General features: G+C 45.6%; 2 protein-coding genes across 5 annotated transcripts in view; one reads left to right on the top strand and one right to left on the bottom strand.

Annotated features, from left to right (window-relative positions):
* The window catches only part of LOC130296715 (glucagon-1-like), a 111,147-nt gene extending 97,388 nt beyond the window's left edge, over nt 1–13,759 (bottom strand). Inside the window, exon 1 of the mRNA XM_056548565.1 lies at nt 13,305–13,759. The gene's annotated coding sequence lies outside the window, so the exon portion shown is untranslated. The remainder of the gene's footprint in view (nt 1–13,304) is intronic.
* The window catches only part of LOC130296714 (potassium channel subfamily K member 9-like), an 89,409-nt gene continuing 77,899 nt past the window's right edge, over nt 5,225–16,734 (top strand). For 2 of the 4 annotated variants that reach the window (XM_056548556.1, XM_056548559.1), the window contains exon 1: nt 16,465–16,734. This exon is cut by the window's right edge. The gene's annotated coding sequence lies outside the window, so the exon portion shown is untranslated. Of the gene's footprint in view, nt 5,304–16,303; nt 16,426–16,464 lie in introns of those variants that run through there. The other 2 variants (XM_056548557.1, XM_056548560.1) reach the window with 2 other exon arrangements.

The following is a 16,734-nucleotide window of genomic DNA, read 5'->3' as shown; positions in this document are numbered from 1 at the left end:
TTCCAGGCGGGGAGGACGGATAGGACAATCCTTCAGGAAGTGTTCGGTACCGGCACAGTACAGGCAGAGATTCTCCATTCGGCGTCGTGTCCTCTCTTGAGGTGTCAGGCGAGACCGGTCAACTTGCATAGCCTCCACGGCGGGAGGCACAGGAACGGATTGCAGAGGACCAGAGGAGAGAGGAGCCGGGGAGAAAAAACGCCTCGTGCGAACAAAGTCCATATCCTGGCGGAGCTCCTGACGCCTTTCGGGAAAACGCATGTCAATGCGAGTGGCTAGATGAATGAGTTCATGTAGATTAGCAGGGATTTCTCGTGCGGCCAGAACATCTTTAATGTTGCTGGATAGGCCTTTTTTAAAGGTCGCGCAGAGGGCCTCATTATTCCAGGATAGTTCTGAAGCAAGAGTACGGAATTGTACGGCGTACTCGCCAACGGAAGAATTACCCTGGACCAGGTTCAGCAGGGCAGTCTCAGCAGAAGAGGCTCGGGCAGGTTCCTCAAAGACACTTCGAATTTCCGAGAAGAAGGAGTGTACAGAGGCAGTGACGGGGTCATTGCGGTCCCAGAGCGGTGTGGCCCATGACAGAGCTTTTCCAGACAGAAGGCTGACTACAAAAGCCACCTTAGACCTTTCAGTAGGAAACTGGTCCGACATCATCTCCAAGTGCAGGGAACATTGTGAAAGAAAGCCACGGCAAAACTTAGAGTCCCCATCAAATTTATCCGGCAAGGATAGTCGTAGGCCTGAAGCGGCCACTCGCTGCGGAGGAGGTGCAGGAGCTGGCGGAGGAGATGATTGCTGAAGCTGTGGTAGTAGCTGCTGTAGCATCACGGTCAGTTGAGACAGCTGGTGGCCTTGTTGCGCTATCTGTTGTGACTGCTGGGCGACCACCGTGGTGAGGTCGGCGACAACTGGCAGAGGAACTTCAGCGGGATCCATGGCCGGATCTACTGTCACGATGCCGGCTGGCAGGAGGTGGATCCTCTGTGCCAGAGAGGGATTGGCGTGGACCGTGCTAGTGGACCGGTTCTAAGTCACTACTGGTGTTCACCAGAGCCCGCCGCAAAGCGGGATGGTCTTGCTGCGGCGGTAGTAACCAGGTCGTATCCACTAGCAACGGCTCAACCTCTCTGACTGCTGAAGATAGGCGCGGTACAAGGGAGTAGACAAAAGCAAGGTCGGACGTAGCAGAAGGTCGGGGCAGGCAGCAAGGATCGTAGTCAGGGGCAACGGCAGGAGGTCTGGAACACAGGCTAGGAACACACAAGGAAACGCTTTCACTGGCACGATGGCAACAAGATCCGGCGAGGGAGTGCAGGGGAAGTGAGGTATATATAGGGAGTGCACAGGTGAACACACTAATTAGAACCACTGCGCCAATCAGCGGCGCAGTGGCCCTTTAAATCGCAGAGACCCGGCGCGCGCGCGCCCTAGGGAGCGGGGCCGTGCGCGCCGGGACAGGACCGACGGAGAGCGAGTCAGGTACGGGAGCCGGGGTGCGCATCGCGAGCGGGCGCCACCCGCATCGCGAATCGCATCCCGGCTGGAGGCGGGATCGCAGCGCACCCGGTCAGTGGATCTGACGGGGGCGCTGCAGTAGCGAGAGTGTAGCGAGCGCTCCGGGGAGGAGCGGGGACCCGGAGCGCTCGGCGTAACATACACACTCTGTGTACCAGCGTTGCCCTGGCCTGAGGGACGTTTCCCTTTTGAGACCTTTAAGAACAAGACCAGTTACATTCCTTCTAGTCTGAGAGGGTAACAATTTCGAGGACCTCTTAGTAGTTTGGTACCTTAGTGGCCCTAATGTTTGGTTCAGACCACTTCTACCACCAGCCTTTTCTCAGGCACAGCCTGCCCCAAACTCTATGGACACTTTATATCTGCAACAGAAGCAACTTTTTTCAATGGAATCGGAATACACAGTCATCAGTAATTCATTTCAGTGATAGAAGTCCACTTACTCAGACTTATGGCTTACACCAGGGAGATATTTGGTAGATATTTATACAAACAGAAATGGGCGCCATCAAAGTAAAAGAATGGAGCCTACTAATTGCCATTAATACTAAATGTACATACATGTAAAATGTATATATGGCAAATGAAACATATCATGTGAGACAGTAACGGGAGCGTTTGTCGGGATCGCTTTATTTCCTTGAGGTACCTATTGTATTTGGATACCAGTTTTCAGGAAGTACATATCCCATCCAGGAAGAACTGGGTAAGATATGGGGTATCTAGGAAACAGCTTAGTATGGAATTGGGGCTGGATTTTTAAAAATTTTATGAAAATCAAGTTAGGTAGTGGGGTCTTTCATCCCTTTTTCTGGGCAAGTCCAGATTTTCAGATTGACCCCATGTCAGCATAGGTAATGAAGCCAATTAATACTGGGCTTACAAAAGTTGTAACCCAGTCTGCACTGAGAGGCTGTGAGGAAGCTCTGATGAGAGTTGGAGTCCTTGCTGGCTGCCCGCACGCTGTTGGCCGCACTCTACAGCTAACCAATAGTGCCATTCTGGGTAGCCCAATGAATCAGTCGTGGCCTATTCTCAGTAAAGGTCTGTGAAATCTGACAGCAGCTGATAACATTTTAGGTGGAATTTACAAACAAAAATTTATTAAGTAAAATGCTGCTGGCAGATTTATTAAGAAGCGCAGGCACCTCAATAGCTGCCTGTGTGCCACGCTATGAAATCTATGTTAGGTACAAGCTGGCATCGATTTCCGCTGATACGAAATAACAAATTGCGTTTACCTATTGTTTTTTTTTTCATTCTAAATGCGGTTTAGATGAATCTGTTGAATACACAGTGAAGGCAGTGGAGGCGCAATCTGTGCAGTACATGTTTCTTGCCCGCAGTGCATAGTCTTTTTCTTCCATTGCAGCTTTTCCTCTCTGCTCATAGCCATGCTTCCATTCTCTGTTCAGCCCTTGATCCTTAATGTCATTTTTTCATTCCTGTTTTTTACTGTATTTGTTTCTGCAATGGCTAAGAGCTCATGTAGCTTGAAAAGCTTTGTCATTTAATTTCCTGTTTTTATTAATAAACCAGGGTATGTTATTTTAAAATAAAATATTAGATTTTATATATTTTTGCCCAAGGCGGTAGGGCACTTTTTGTTTTAGATTTCAGCTACAACTTACTCCAGTTTCCTGACTTAAAGGGGTACTCCGGTGCTAAGACATCTTGTCCCCTATCCAAAGGATAGGCGATAAGATGCCTGATCGCGGGGGTCCCGCCGCTGGGGACCCCCGTGATCTTGCACGCAGCACCCCATTACAATCAGTCCCCGGAGCATGTTCGCTCCGGGTCTGATTACTGGCAATCACGGGGCAATCACGGCTCCGCCCCTGTGTGACGTCATGCTCCGCTCCCTCGATGCAAGCCTATGGGAGGGGGCGTGACAGCTGTCACGCCCCCTCCCATAGGCTTGCATTGAGGGGGCGGAGCGTGATGGCACATGGGGGCGGAGCCATGACAGCTGTTACGCCACCTCCCATAGGCTTGCATTGAGGGGGCAGAGCGTGATGTCACACAGGGGCGGAGCCGTGACGTCACAATGCTCCGGCCCCATGATCGCCAGTAATCAGACCCGGAGCGAACATGCTCCGGGGACTGATTGTAACGGGGTGCTGCGTGCAAGATCACGGGGGTCCCCAGTGGCGGGACCCCCGCAATCAGGCATCTTATCCCCTATCCTTTGGATAGGGGATAAGATGTCTAAGCGCCGGAGTACCCCTTTAAATTGTAGTAGATCTGGTGGAAGAGGGAGGACATTTTAAGATAGGGGATAAGGGGGGAGATTCATCAAAACCTGTCTTGAGGAAAATTTGACCAGTAGCCCATAGCAACCAATCAGATCGCTCCTTTCATTTTCAAAAAGGCCTCTTCAAAATGAAAGAAGCGATCTGATTGGTTGCTATGGGCAACTGGTCAACTTTTCCTCTGCACAAGTTTTGATGAATCTCCCCATAGATGTCTATCTTCAGCTGAAACATGTGGTTCATGTGCAGTTTGGCTCCCTTGATATCAGGCCCGTCGCTACCGATGGGGGTGATGAGAGGTGCGGGGGGGGGTGTTATGGGGGTGATGAGAGGTGCGGGGGGGGTGTTATGAGGGTGATGAGAGGTGCAGGGGGTGTTATGGGGGTGATGAGAGGTGCAGGGGGGGGTGTTATGGGGGTGATGAGAGGTGCAGGGGGGTGTTATGGGGGTGATGAGAGGTGCAGGGGGGTGTTATGGGGGTGATGAGAGGTGCAGGGGGTGTTATGAGGGTGATGAGAGGTGCCCCCCCCCCCTGCACCTCTCCTCGTCACCCCCCCCCCCCCCATAACCCCTCCCCCCCCCTGGTTATAATAGTGATGAGGAGAGGTGGGGGGGGGGGAGTTATAGTAATGATGAGGAGAGGTTTGGCGGGGGGTTATGGGGGGTGATGAGGACACAGAGGATAAGAGGGGTGTATATGTATATATGATGTGTATGCATGTGTGGCAGTATTATATTTAGTGGGTACAGTGTGTAGCAGTATTATATTCAGGGTACAGTATGGGGCAGTATTTTATTTAGGGTACAGTGTGGGGTACTATTTTATTTAGGGTACAGTGTGTGGCAGGATTATATTTAGTGGGTACAGTGTATGGCAGTATTATATTCAGGGTACAGTGTGGGGCAGTATTTTATTTAGGGTACAGTGTATAGCAGTATTATATTCAGGGTACAGAGTATAGCAGTATTATATTCATGGTACAGTGTGTGGCAGTATTATATTTAGTGGGTACAGTGTATGGCAGTATTATATTCAGGGTACAGTGTGGGGCAGTATTATATTTAGGGTACAGTATGGGGCAGTATTTTATTTAGGGTACAGTGTGTGGCAGTATTATATTCAGGGTACAGTGTACAGCAGTATTATACTCAGGGTACAGTGTGGGGCAGTATTATTTTTAGTGGGTACAGTGTGGGGCAGTATTATATTCAGGGTACAGTGTACAGCAGTATTATACTCAGGGTACAGTGTGGGGCAGTATTATTTTTAGTGGGTACATTGTGGGGCAGTATTATATTCAGGGTACAGTGTATAGCAGTATTATATTTAGGGTACAGTGTGGGGCAGGATTATATTTAGGGATCACTTTCTGGCAAGGTTATAATGATTACTGTCTTCATGCAGAGGATGAGGATCTGCTGACAGTGAGGAGCCATTGATGTCTGGATGTCAGACTCTGCAGAGAAGATGGAGCTGGAGGAAGACCTGGTCTCTGGATGAAATGAAGAAGAAAAGAAGACGTCACTCAGGTCACTGATATCATTGTGTGTTCTCCTGACTGTCCCATCAGAGCTGTAGTCACTTGTAAGTTCTGCAGTGACGATGGGTAAAACTGTGTCCAATCTGTGTCTCTCCAGCTGTTACAAAACTACAACTCCCATTGCCAGAGGCTCTCCAGACATGATGGGAGTTTTAGCTTTCCAACAGCTGGAGAACCACTTCAACCGAGGTGATCGGTGGGGGTCTCAGCAGTCAAACCCCCACCAAAAAAAATGGCCCGGGGGGGGGGGGGGTCTGGACAGGGGGTATGGGTAGGGAACACTGCTGCACGTAATGTGGGGGGAACACTGCTGCACCTAATGTGGGGGGAACACTGCCTACCTAATGTGGAGGGGAACACTGCTGCACCTAATGTGGGGGGACACTGCCTACCTAATGTGGGGGGAACACTGCTGCACCTAATGTGGGGGGAACACTGCTGCACCTAATGTGGGGGGGACGCTGCCTACCTAATGTGGGGGGAACACTGCTGCACCTAATGTGCGTCGTATCGACGTTCGCTCACGTTGCGCTCCAAGAATTCAAGGGCCGGCGTTAGTACGTCCTGACGCCAGCCCTAGAGTGTGACGTGCGTGAACATCAAAGGGGGGGGGGGGGCCTCCATGTCCATTTTGCTTGGGGCCCCCAAATTCCTTCAAACGGTCCTGCTTGTTATAGCTCTGGACTTTTCTGAAGTGGAGTTGCTCCTGGGTGCCACCGACCTCTCCAAGCCGTTTACGCCGGCGTATGCCTTGCTTCAATTTGCGGGTCCTGATCCGTTTGCCTTAACCTATCTGAAGTGGGTGGAGCATATGCCTGAGCTTTCGAAAGGGCAGTGGAAGGAGGTGCATTGATGTACTATGCCACAGTGGTTAATGCCCAGGATATGCTTATTCAGTCTCGCTCTATTCTATGTCTTTCTAACACTCCTGTTAAACTCTTTCATATTGGTGTTTCCCCTTTGGATGCCTGTTTTCGCTGTGCGATAGCTAGAGGGTCGTTTATGCATGCGGCGTGAAGTCGCCCTTGTGTTGTTCCCTTTTGGACAGCAACGTTTGATGCAATTTCTGGCAGATCATTTGGAATTTCTATTTATGTTTAGTGATGAGCGGCATATGTCATATTCGAATTAGCGATATTTTGCGAATACATAGACGGATATTTGTCCTATTTTTGCGAAATTTCAATATTCACAGTTATTTTCGCTTTCTTGATCTATACAGAAGTGATAATGGGTCTATGACATTTTTCATTTTGAATATTGTCATGTCATATTCGCCAATATCGTCACTATTTATCTACCTAATTTTAGTGACGATATTCGCGAATATGAGCATATTTGCATATTCACAAATATTCGCTCTCCAGTCTAATACAGGGGTCCCTCAACTTACAATATTAATTGGTTCCAGGATGACCATTGTATGTTGAAACCATCATATGTTGGGACCATAACTCTATGAAAACCTGGTAATTGGTTCTGAAGCCACCAAAATGTCCTCCAAAGTTGAGGGATCGCTATACAGTAAATAGTATAGGAGCCTTCTTTAGACCACAAGCTGGAAGCAAGGAGGGATGAGATCACTGTGATATGTTCTGTGGGGAAAAAAAAAATTACAAATATTTGTAATTGCAAATATATAGCGCTATATTCGTCATATTTGCAAATATGCAAAATTCACGATAAATATTCGAATTACGAAAATTTGCGCTCAACGCTATTTATGTTGACCCCTGATTGTCTGTTGGGATTGATTAATGGTTTGTAATTGGGCTCCCATAGGCGCATTGTTCTTGTTCTGTGCTCGTAAGGTTGTTATTATGGCTTGGAAAGATACCACAACTACTCCTATGTCATGCTGGTTCAACCTGGTTAAAGGGGTACTCCCGTGGAAAACTTTTTTTTTTTTTTAAATCAACTGGTGCCAGAAAGTTAAACAGATTTGTAAATTACTTCTATTAAAAAAAATCTTAATCCTTTCAATACATTTTATGGGCTGTATACTACAGAGGAAATGCTTTTCTTTTTGGATTTCTCTGATGTCATGACCACAGTGCTCTCTGCTGACCTCTGCTGTCCATTTTAGAAACTGTCCAGAGCAGCATATGTTTGCTATGGGGATTTTCTCCTGCTCTGGACAGATCCAAAAATGGACAGCAGAGGTCAGCAGAGAGCACTGTGGTCGTGACATCAGAGCAATCCAAAAAGAAAAGCATTTATTCTGTAGTATATAGCCCCTAAAAAGTACTGGAAGGATTAAGATTTTTTTAATTGAAACAATTTACAAATCTGTCTAACTTTCTGGCACCAGTTGATTTGAAAAAAAAAAAAAAAAAAAGTTTTCCACAGGAGTACCCCTTTAATAAATATGTTCCCTTGTATATTGAACCTTATATATGAGTCGCAAGTGCCCAAAAAAATTCAACAAGGTCTTGATGCCATGGTTGATGTTGGGGGAGTCAGTTGTCCCTTCGGAGTGGGTGGGATCCCCACATTAGTTATGGGTTGTAACTGATTTCTATACAGGCAGGGAGGAGGGTGATCTAGGGTGTTTGTGTGGTGTGCACTTGTGGTCGTGTGTTTGTTACTTGTTGGGCTGTTCTACTCCGGGGGTTGCACGTTTGGCTCGGTTCCTACATTTTGCTACTGTTATGTATGGAGAGGTTTTTTTTAGGGATGCTGGTTTGTTATGCTACCTATACTTAACTGTGTACGGTTGAACTTGTATCCTACATTGTTTGGGCACTCATGTGGTGCTTCCTGGAGTGTTACTGTTTTGTCAGGTTTTTTCAAAAATGCCAAAAATAAATACTTAAAAAAAAAAAGATGTCTGATCGTGGGGGTCCTGCAGCGATATCCTTGCAGCACGCATGCCGCACCCGGCATTCTAAACAGTATGTTAGGAACGCTGGGTTTGAGTGGCCAGATGTCACGCCACACCCCCATCGTCACGTCACACCTCTTTCAATCTTGTCTATGATGCAGCACAGGTGCTGCACGGAGCTCGCAGGGGGTCCCAGCGGCAAGGCCCCCACGATTCGACATCTTATAGGGGATAGGGGATAAGATGTCTGTGGGCAGAGTACCCCTTTAAAAAACCTGCTGTGGCTGGCCCCCCAAAAAAGGGCAAAAAGTAGTAAAAATTATAAAATGCTAAAAATGCTAACTGCTTGTGGGGCTTTAAAAAAAATGTGCAACTTTTCTAGTTCAAGAATGTAGAGGTTTGAGAAAGTCCCCCATAATGTCTAATGAACAGCTGCAGCCAGTGGCATACATATAAGATGGGCTTACCATTATGGAACCAGGTTGTCATTTCACACACAGTCTGAGGACAGATGTGTTGCTATATTTTGGAACACAGCAGCTATATCTTTATTTTCCTGGATAACACCTCTAAAAATGACAGCACCCTGGACAGTACCAATGTCTTAGCGTCTAAGTCTCAGGTCAATTTCAGCTTTAAAATACTGATGCAAAATACTGACCAAACGTGTGACTAAGGCCTTTTAGAATGGTATAGAAGAATCCTGTATTTCAGAGGTCCCCAATCTAGTCCTTCAAAGGGTACTCCGGTGTAAAACTTTTTTTTTTTAAATGAACTGGTGCCAGAAAGTTAAACAGATTTTTAAATGACTTCTATTAAAAAATCTTAATCCTTTCAGTACTTTTTAGCAGCTGTTTGCTACAGAGGAAAATCTTTATTTTTTGAATTTCTTTTTTGTCTTGTTCACAGTGCTCTCTGCTGACACCTGATGCCCGTATCAGGAACTGTCCAGAGCAGGAGAAAATCTCCATAGCAAACCTATGCTACTCTGGACAGTTCCTGACACAGACAGAGGTGACAGCAGGACAAGACAAAAAAGAAATTCAAAAAGTTAAGAATTTCCTCTGTAGCATACAGCTGCTAAAAAGTACTAAAAGGATTAAGATTTCTTAATAGAAGTAATTTACAAATCTGTTTAACTTTCTGGCACCAGTTCATAAAAAAAAAAAAGTTTTCCCCCGGAGTACCCCTTTAAGACCCACCACTAGGATTTGAATTAAAAAAAAAGTGTGTATTACTAAATTCCCCTTTTTCTTATTTCAAGCCAAGTGATTCTTTTATCATGTGACTCAAGAATTTCTATTGAAGTATTGGGGGGGGAAAACGCCAACTTACAAGCACACAAAGCTTTTTTTTTTTTCTTTTTTTTTTTTTTCTTTTTTTTCCCACCTGTATGGGAGTAAAAAACACAATTTATTGAAAAAGATGCCATACCAAGAGCATACAAGAGCAATTTTTAAAAAATGCCTAAAAACACCGCTAAGAACACAATCTGCAAGTGGTCCATTTGTGTATACGAATCCAGGGGTCCAAAATCCGTATAAACAGGCAAATAGTGAATCAAAAGATGAAAAGCAGACTGCACTCACCATACGTATGAAGCTTTACTTCGTCGGATGAAGCAAGGAACTTTCAAGGAGGCAAAGGCAAAAGGAACGGGCGTTCAGGACAGAACTGTTTCACGCGAGTCGCGCGCTTTCACAAGCTGACAATCACACGAGTCACGCAAAACAGTTCTGTCCTGCACGCCCCTGTTCCTTTTGCCTCTTCCTCCTTGAAAGTTACTTGCTTTATCAGACGAATTAAAGCTTCATACGTATGGTGAGTGCAGTCTGCTTTTCATCTTTTGATTCATTATTCAAGAATAGATCATCCACATTTATGTGGTGAAGAGTGCGGTCTCCAGCAAAAACATTTCCCCCCTGGAGAGGGTGTCGATCCCCAGCCATAGGTAGTACCAGACTACTATTTGCTATTGCAAATATGAACTTTTTGGCACAAATGGCACCTTATCTTTATTCTGTAGGTCCATATCATTAAAACAAGAACCAATTTATATAGGGTTTGTTTTATTTTACTAGTTTTAAAAAAATTATAACTTTTTGTGCAAAAATGTGTATGCTTTGTCTTTTGCTTTTTTCTGCTATATCAAGAGACAAAAAATGTGTCGATACCACATAGGTTTACATTTGTTTTTGTTTACATTATTTGATTTGAAAAACGGAAAAAGGGTGATTCAAAATGTTATTAGAGAAAGGGCTTATTAACATTCATAACCATTTTTTAAATAAATTAATTCCCTATTTTTTAGTCCTATAAAGGATTATTATATGCAATCTTTTGATTTTATATACTGTACAATGCTCTGCCATAGCAAAGCATTGATTAATGTTATTGGTGCTCCATAAGTACAGACTGCTGGGGCTGCCTGCACTATTAAATCGCCAATCGGACAGACGGAAGATGGGTTAGTGACCTTTGTCTGTCCTCTCAGCTAATCGAGACCATGCAATTTCATCGTTGTGGTCCCAATCAGCTCCCTGAGCTGGTTGACTTTCATATTTACCGCATTTGGACACTGCAATCAACTTTGATTGCGTTGCCTAAAGGGTTAATGCTGGACATTGGCCTGATTGGCCAATTTGCCATGGGTCCTGGCTTCTGATAGCAGCGGTGACCAACAGGTTATAAAGCGCATTAAGTTCCCACATGTAGGTCCCGTGTCCTTAACCCCTTAAGGACGTAGGGTTTTTCAGTTTTTGCATTTTCGTTTTTTCCTCATCACCTTCTAAAAATAATAACACTTTAAATTTTGCACCTAAAAATCCATATAATTGCTTATTTTTTGCGCCACCAATTCTACTTTGTTATGACATCAGTAATTTTACCCCAAAATCTATGGCGAAACGGAAAAGAAAATCATTGTGCGACAAAATTTTCCATAAAAATGACACCATATCTTTATTCTCTAGGTCCATACGATTAAAATGATCCGCTACTTATATAGGTTGGATATTGTCGTACTTCTAAAAAAAATCATAACTACATGCAGGAAAATGTATACGTTTAAAATTGTCATCTTCTGACCCCTATAACTTTTATATTTTTCCATGTACGGGGCGGTATGAGGACTCATTTTTTGCGCAGTGATCTGAAGTTTTTATTGGTACCATTTTTGTTTAGATCAGACTTTTTGATCACTTTTTATTAATTTTTTTATGGTATAAAAAGTGACCAAAAATACGCTATTTTGAACTTTGGAATTATTTCGCGCATACGCCATTGACAGTGCGGTTCAATTAACGATATATTTTTATAGTTCGGACATTTATGCATGCGGCAATGCCACATATGTTTATTTTTATTTACACAGTTTTTTTTATTGGGAAAAGGGGGGTGATTCAAACTTTTGAATGATCTTTATTAACTTTTTTTTCAAATTTTTTTTTTGCAATGTTATAGCTCCCATAGGGGACTATAACATGCAGTACATTGATTCAATACACTGATCACTGCCATTGCATTGCAATGGCAGGTATCAGTATTATCGGCAGTTGATTGCTCAAGCCTGGATTTTAGGCTTGGAGAAATCAATCGCCGGTCGGATGCACAGAAGGCAGGTAAGGCACCCTCCTGCTGCATTCTAGCTGATCGGGACATCGCGATTTCACTGCGATGGTCCCGATCAGTCCGACTGAGCTGCCAGGAAGCTTTTATTTTCACTTTTGACGCGCGATCTAAAGAGTTAATGCCGAACATCAGCCTGATCGGCAATGTCCGGCATTAGCCACGTGTCCTGGTTGCTTATAGAAAATGGGACCCACCGGGTGTGATGCACGCTCACCTGCTGAGCGCGCGTCATACATCGGGAGCCCCATATAGATGTTTATAAACGTCCATATGCGGCAAGGGATTAAAAAGTACCTGTCACCAAATAAACTAAGCCTATGTTCCCTAACTACTCCTAACACTCCTTCCACCTTTAGAAAAAAATTCAGAGCTTTCAAAAGTTGTGTATCTTACCTTTATTCGTGCTCACATAGTGCAATTTCCCAGCAGGACACAGTGGGTGTTTCCCGGCAGGCATGACATCACTGAAGCCCGCTGGGGGACCACTTCTGCCCTTACATCGTTGCAGTGCCATGATGAATAGATGAATATAGCTCTATAAGCTTTCAGTGAGGCTCTGTGCAGCTGTCAATCAAGCTCAGTGCAGAGAAACACTTACTGAGTTCGGACTCCTACCAGGTCGGGAAGAGACCAAACTCACTGTATTAATTGTGGCAGGGAACAGAACAGAACCACCTAGTGGGTGTTTTTCTATTACATTTTAAACATATTTAAGTTGATCATTTAAAAAAGCTAATGAATGGGAAAATGTCTGCTAATTACACAAGGAACACTATATTAAAAGTTTTATTTGGTGACTGGTCCTCTTTAAAGGAGTACTGTAGCTGAAATGAACTTATCCCCTATCCACAGAAGCGATCTCCGGGACGGGACACCATCTCGCTCAGTGAGAGGCTAGCAAGGTGCGCAAATGATTGCAGAGTGCTGGACTCAGATCTCTTCAGAGCCCCCACAGAAAACAATGGAGCGCATGCTGTCTACCGCAGGAGATTGGGGGGGGGGGAACGTTTCCAGCGTTCAGACCCCGAGTCTGTGAGTCAGGGCTTGGGAATAGGATATGGAGTAAAACATATACACATAAAATACCAGCAACTATAATTACACACATCATTAGGGTTGCCACCTGGCCGGTATTTTACTGGCACAGTTGATATTATGGCCACCCTGCTGGTATATTTATATTAAAAATACCGGCAATGCTGTCACGATCACACCCTATCGGTCCAGCCAAGACACTAGAAAGAGTGTGATGGTGCAAGGGTTAAGGCCACCAGACCTCTGGGTATCCACTACTAGTCCCAGCAAGTCACCAAATTAACCCTTAGATAAACGTGTTTCCACCAGAGCTGCCTTCAGAAAGGTGAGCTCATATATTTAGAGATCAAAGACCAGAGCTGATTAATTAAACATTTAATCCGATAGAAGGTATCAAAGTGCTATATATATAAAAATACAGGAACAAATGACATACAGTTACAAAAAAATATAAAAGAGTTTTGCAAGACAAGTTCAGAAAACAAAAGATGAAGTTCTTACAGCATGATGGTATCAGTCCATGAGAGTGAGAGTCCAGCTGTTCTTCGGATGGTCCTGTTAGCTTTGGGCACAGCCTTGAACACACTGAGTCTAGCATTGTTAAATATTATATATCTGCCTTTTTGGATGGGAGACTCGATCCCCCCCCCTTCTGATCCCATCAGGGGGTCTTCTCTCTTCCTGGCCCCTTATCTGTTTGATTATATGATGGGACCAGAGTGCATGACTTCAAAAAAGCCTTTGACTTCAAAGGAGATGTAAACAAACAGCCAGACCCCCAATAAAATGCAATACACAAACCCATAGTCTGAATGACCTCTCCCCCCCAGGTCTTGGATGATCCATCACACACAGTTATAATTTATAATACACATATAGGATTTTAATAATGGGCCTGACAAATGCAATGGCCGGTATTTATCCAACCAATCCTCCAACTCACATAATGTTGCACCATATACTATACCAGTGTTTCCCAACCAGAGCACCTCCAGCTGTTGCAAAACTACAACTCCTAGCATGCCCTGACCGGGCATGCTGAGAGTTGTAATTTTGCAACAGCTGGAGGCTCCCTGGTTGGGAAACATTACCTATACTGTAGACTACTATATAATCCAACGTGCTGGGAGTTGTAGTTTTCATTTGGGGCAGCTGCTGAGCCACAGGCTGCATAAGGGCATGCTGGGAGTTGTAGTTTTGCAACAGCTGGAGGTACCCCTGGTTGGGAAACATTAACCTATACTCTATACTACTACTATATAGTTCAACATGCTGGTAGTTGTAGTTTTCATTTGGGGCAGCTGCTGAGCCACAGGCTGTATCAGGGCATGCTGGGAGTTGTAGTTAGTAACTAACTGCAACTCTTGAATTTAATTAATAAAAAGCGATCAAAAAGTCACATCGAAACAAAAATGGTACTGTTCAAAACTACAGATCGGTGAGCAAAAAATTAGCCCTCATTTATATAAGGAGAAATAAAAAAACGTTATAGGGCTCAGAATAGGACAAAATTTCCCCCGCATATGTGTATCCTGTGATGTCACACAAATACAATGATCCCTCAACTTACAATGGCCTCAACATACATTGTAACTTGAAACCAGACTCGACATACAATGCTATGGACAGTCCAGATCTGCAAAACGTGTCAATGGCTAGAAGAACCGACCAATCAGAATGGATATTTCACTGGTAAAATGCCTGCATTCCTGAAGTGTATGCACTGACTGGTGTCTGGTAGCGCCCCCTACAGTACAGGGAGGTATTACATGTTCTATACTCTTTACCTGTGCCAGGGTTAGCTGCTCCTTTGGACACCAGGTGAGGGCGGCTCCATGTTACTTTTTTAGGACACTGTGTACTGTACAGGACCCTGAAGAAGCTCCAGTCCACTACATAGACAGTGATTACAGCTCCCAGCAGATCTTTCTAACTTTTATATGTAAGGATTTGCTTTATTTATATTAGTTACCGCATTTATCGGCGTATAACACGCACTTTTTAGGCAAAATTTTTTAGCCTAAAGTCTATGTGCGTGTTATACGCAGATACACCCCCAGGCAAGGCAGGGGGAGAGAGGCCGTCGCTGCCGGCTTCTCACCCCCTGCCTTTCCTGGGGTCTAGAACCCTGCTGCCGGCCCTTCTCTCCCCCTGGCTATCGGCGCCGCTGCCCGTTCTGTCCCCCTGACTATCGGTACCGGCGCTGACGACATGCGTCGTGCAGCGCATAGCAACGACGCAGGGGACGCACGCCGGAGGCCTTCAGCAACGCGGACCCGACCCCGGCAACAGGTAATTATGCCACCGGGGATGGGGGCCGGCAACGGGTGCCGCTGCCCCTTCTCTCCCCCTGGCTGTCGGCGCCGCTTCTCTCCCACTGGCTATCGGCGCCGGCAATGGGGCGCCGGTAACGATAGTCAGGGGGACAGAACGGGCAGCGGCGCCGACAGCCAGGGGGAGAGAATGGCCGGCAGCAGGGCTCTAGACCCCAGGAAAGGCAGGGGGAGAGAAGCGGGCAGCGACGGCCTCTCTCCCCCTGCCTTTCCTGGGGGTGTATCGGGGTATACACGCGCACACACGCACTTTTTTTACCCAAATATCCTTGGTAAAATGAGGGTGCGTGTTATAGGCCGGTGTGTGGTATACCCCGATAAATACGGTATCTACTTATGTTTCTTTAATCCTCACTTTTTCCTATTTTTGGATGACATTTTGGGGGTTCAGAACCAATTACCAGGTTTCCATAGAGTTATGGATTCAACATACAATGGTTTCAACATACAATGGTCGTCCTGGAACCAATTAATATTGTAACTTGAGGGACCACTGTATAATTAATTATGCACATTAGCATGGCCGGTATTTTTTTTATTTTTTGCAAGAAAGGTGACAACTAGAGATGAGCGAACTTACAGTAAATTCGATTTGTCACGTACTTCTCGGCTCGGCAGTTGATGACTTTTCCTGCGTAAATTAGTTCAGCCTTCAGGTGCTCCTGTGGGCTGGAAAAGGTGGATACATTCATAGGAAAGAGTCTCCTAGGACTGTATCCACCTTTTCCAGCCCACCGGAGCACCGGAAAGCTGAACTAATTTATGCAGGATAAGTCATCAACTGCCGAGCCGAGAAGTTCGTGACCAATCGAATTTACTGTAAGTTCGCTCATCTCTAGTGACAACCCTAAGACGGCTAAGGGGTAAAGGTTAGGAACCACTGCTTGACAATCTGTCGCTTTCCAGCTGTTGCGAAACTTCAACTCGCAGCATGCATGACAGGAATTGTAGTTTTGTAGAAGCTAGAGCCACAGGTTGGGGGAACATTGCTAAGGAAATGGAAAGCATAATTAATTAATTGGGGGAGATTTATCAAAGCCTGTCCAGAGGAAAAGTTGCCCAGTTGCCCATAGCAACCAATCAGATCGCTTCTTTCATTTTTAACAAGGCCTCTGCAAAATGAAAGAAGCGATCTGATTGGTTGCTATGGGCAACTGGGCAACTTTTCCTCTGGACAGGTTTTGACAAATCTCCCCCAATGTACCAGCCCTTCGGATGGCACCTGTCATCGTCGCTGTATATGCCTGGGCAGCCTGGACTTCACCCCCACCCCCTCGTGCTTCTCCTCAGTGAGTGCATCTGTGTTGCTAAGTGGGAGTAAATCTTAAATTCTTCTATCTCTGTTGCTATGGCACATCTCCAAGGGGATGCTGCACCCCCACCTCCCTTCCCTCCTTGTCCTCCAGGCAAAGGGTTAAAGAGCCGCGCGTGCGCAGTGCCGTCTCAAGTGCTGAGACAGCAGCCTGTCGCGGGCCAGTTCAAAAGGCACCGGGGAGTGATGGAGAGCAGTCAGCGCTGCCTGTGCTAGAGGGCGCCCCCTCCCGGCCGGCCGAGCAGAGGCTGCGGGCGTGAAGAAGTCACACGGGGGAAGGGGGGGA

Source organism: Hyla sarda, chromosome 12, assembly GCF_029499605.1.
Source record: "Hyla sarda isolate aHylSar1 chromosome 12, aHylSar1.hap1, whole genome shotgun sequence".
NCBI classification, from domain to species: Eukaryota; Metazoa; Chordata; class Amphibia; order Anura; family Hylidae; genus Hyla; species Hyla sarda.
This window is presented reverse-complemented; position numbering and strand designations above follow the sequence as displayed.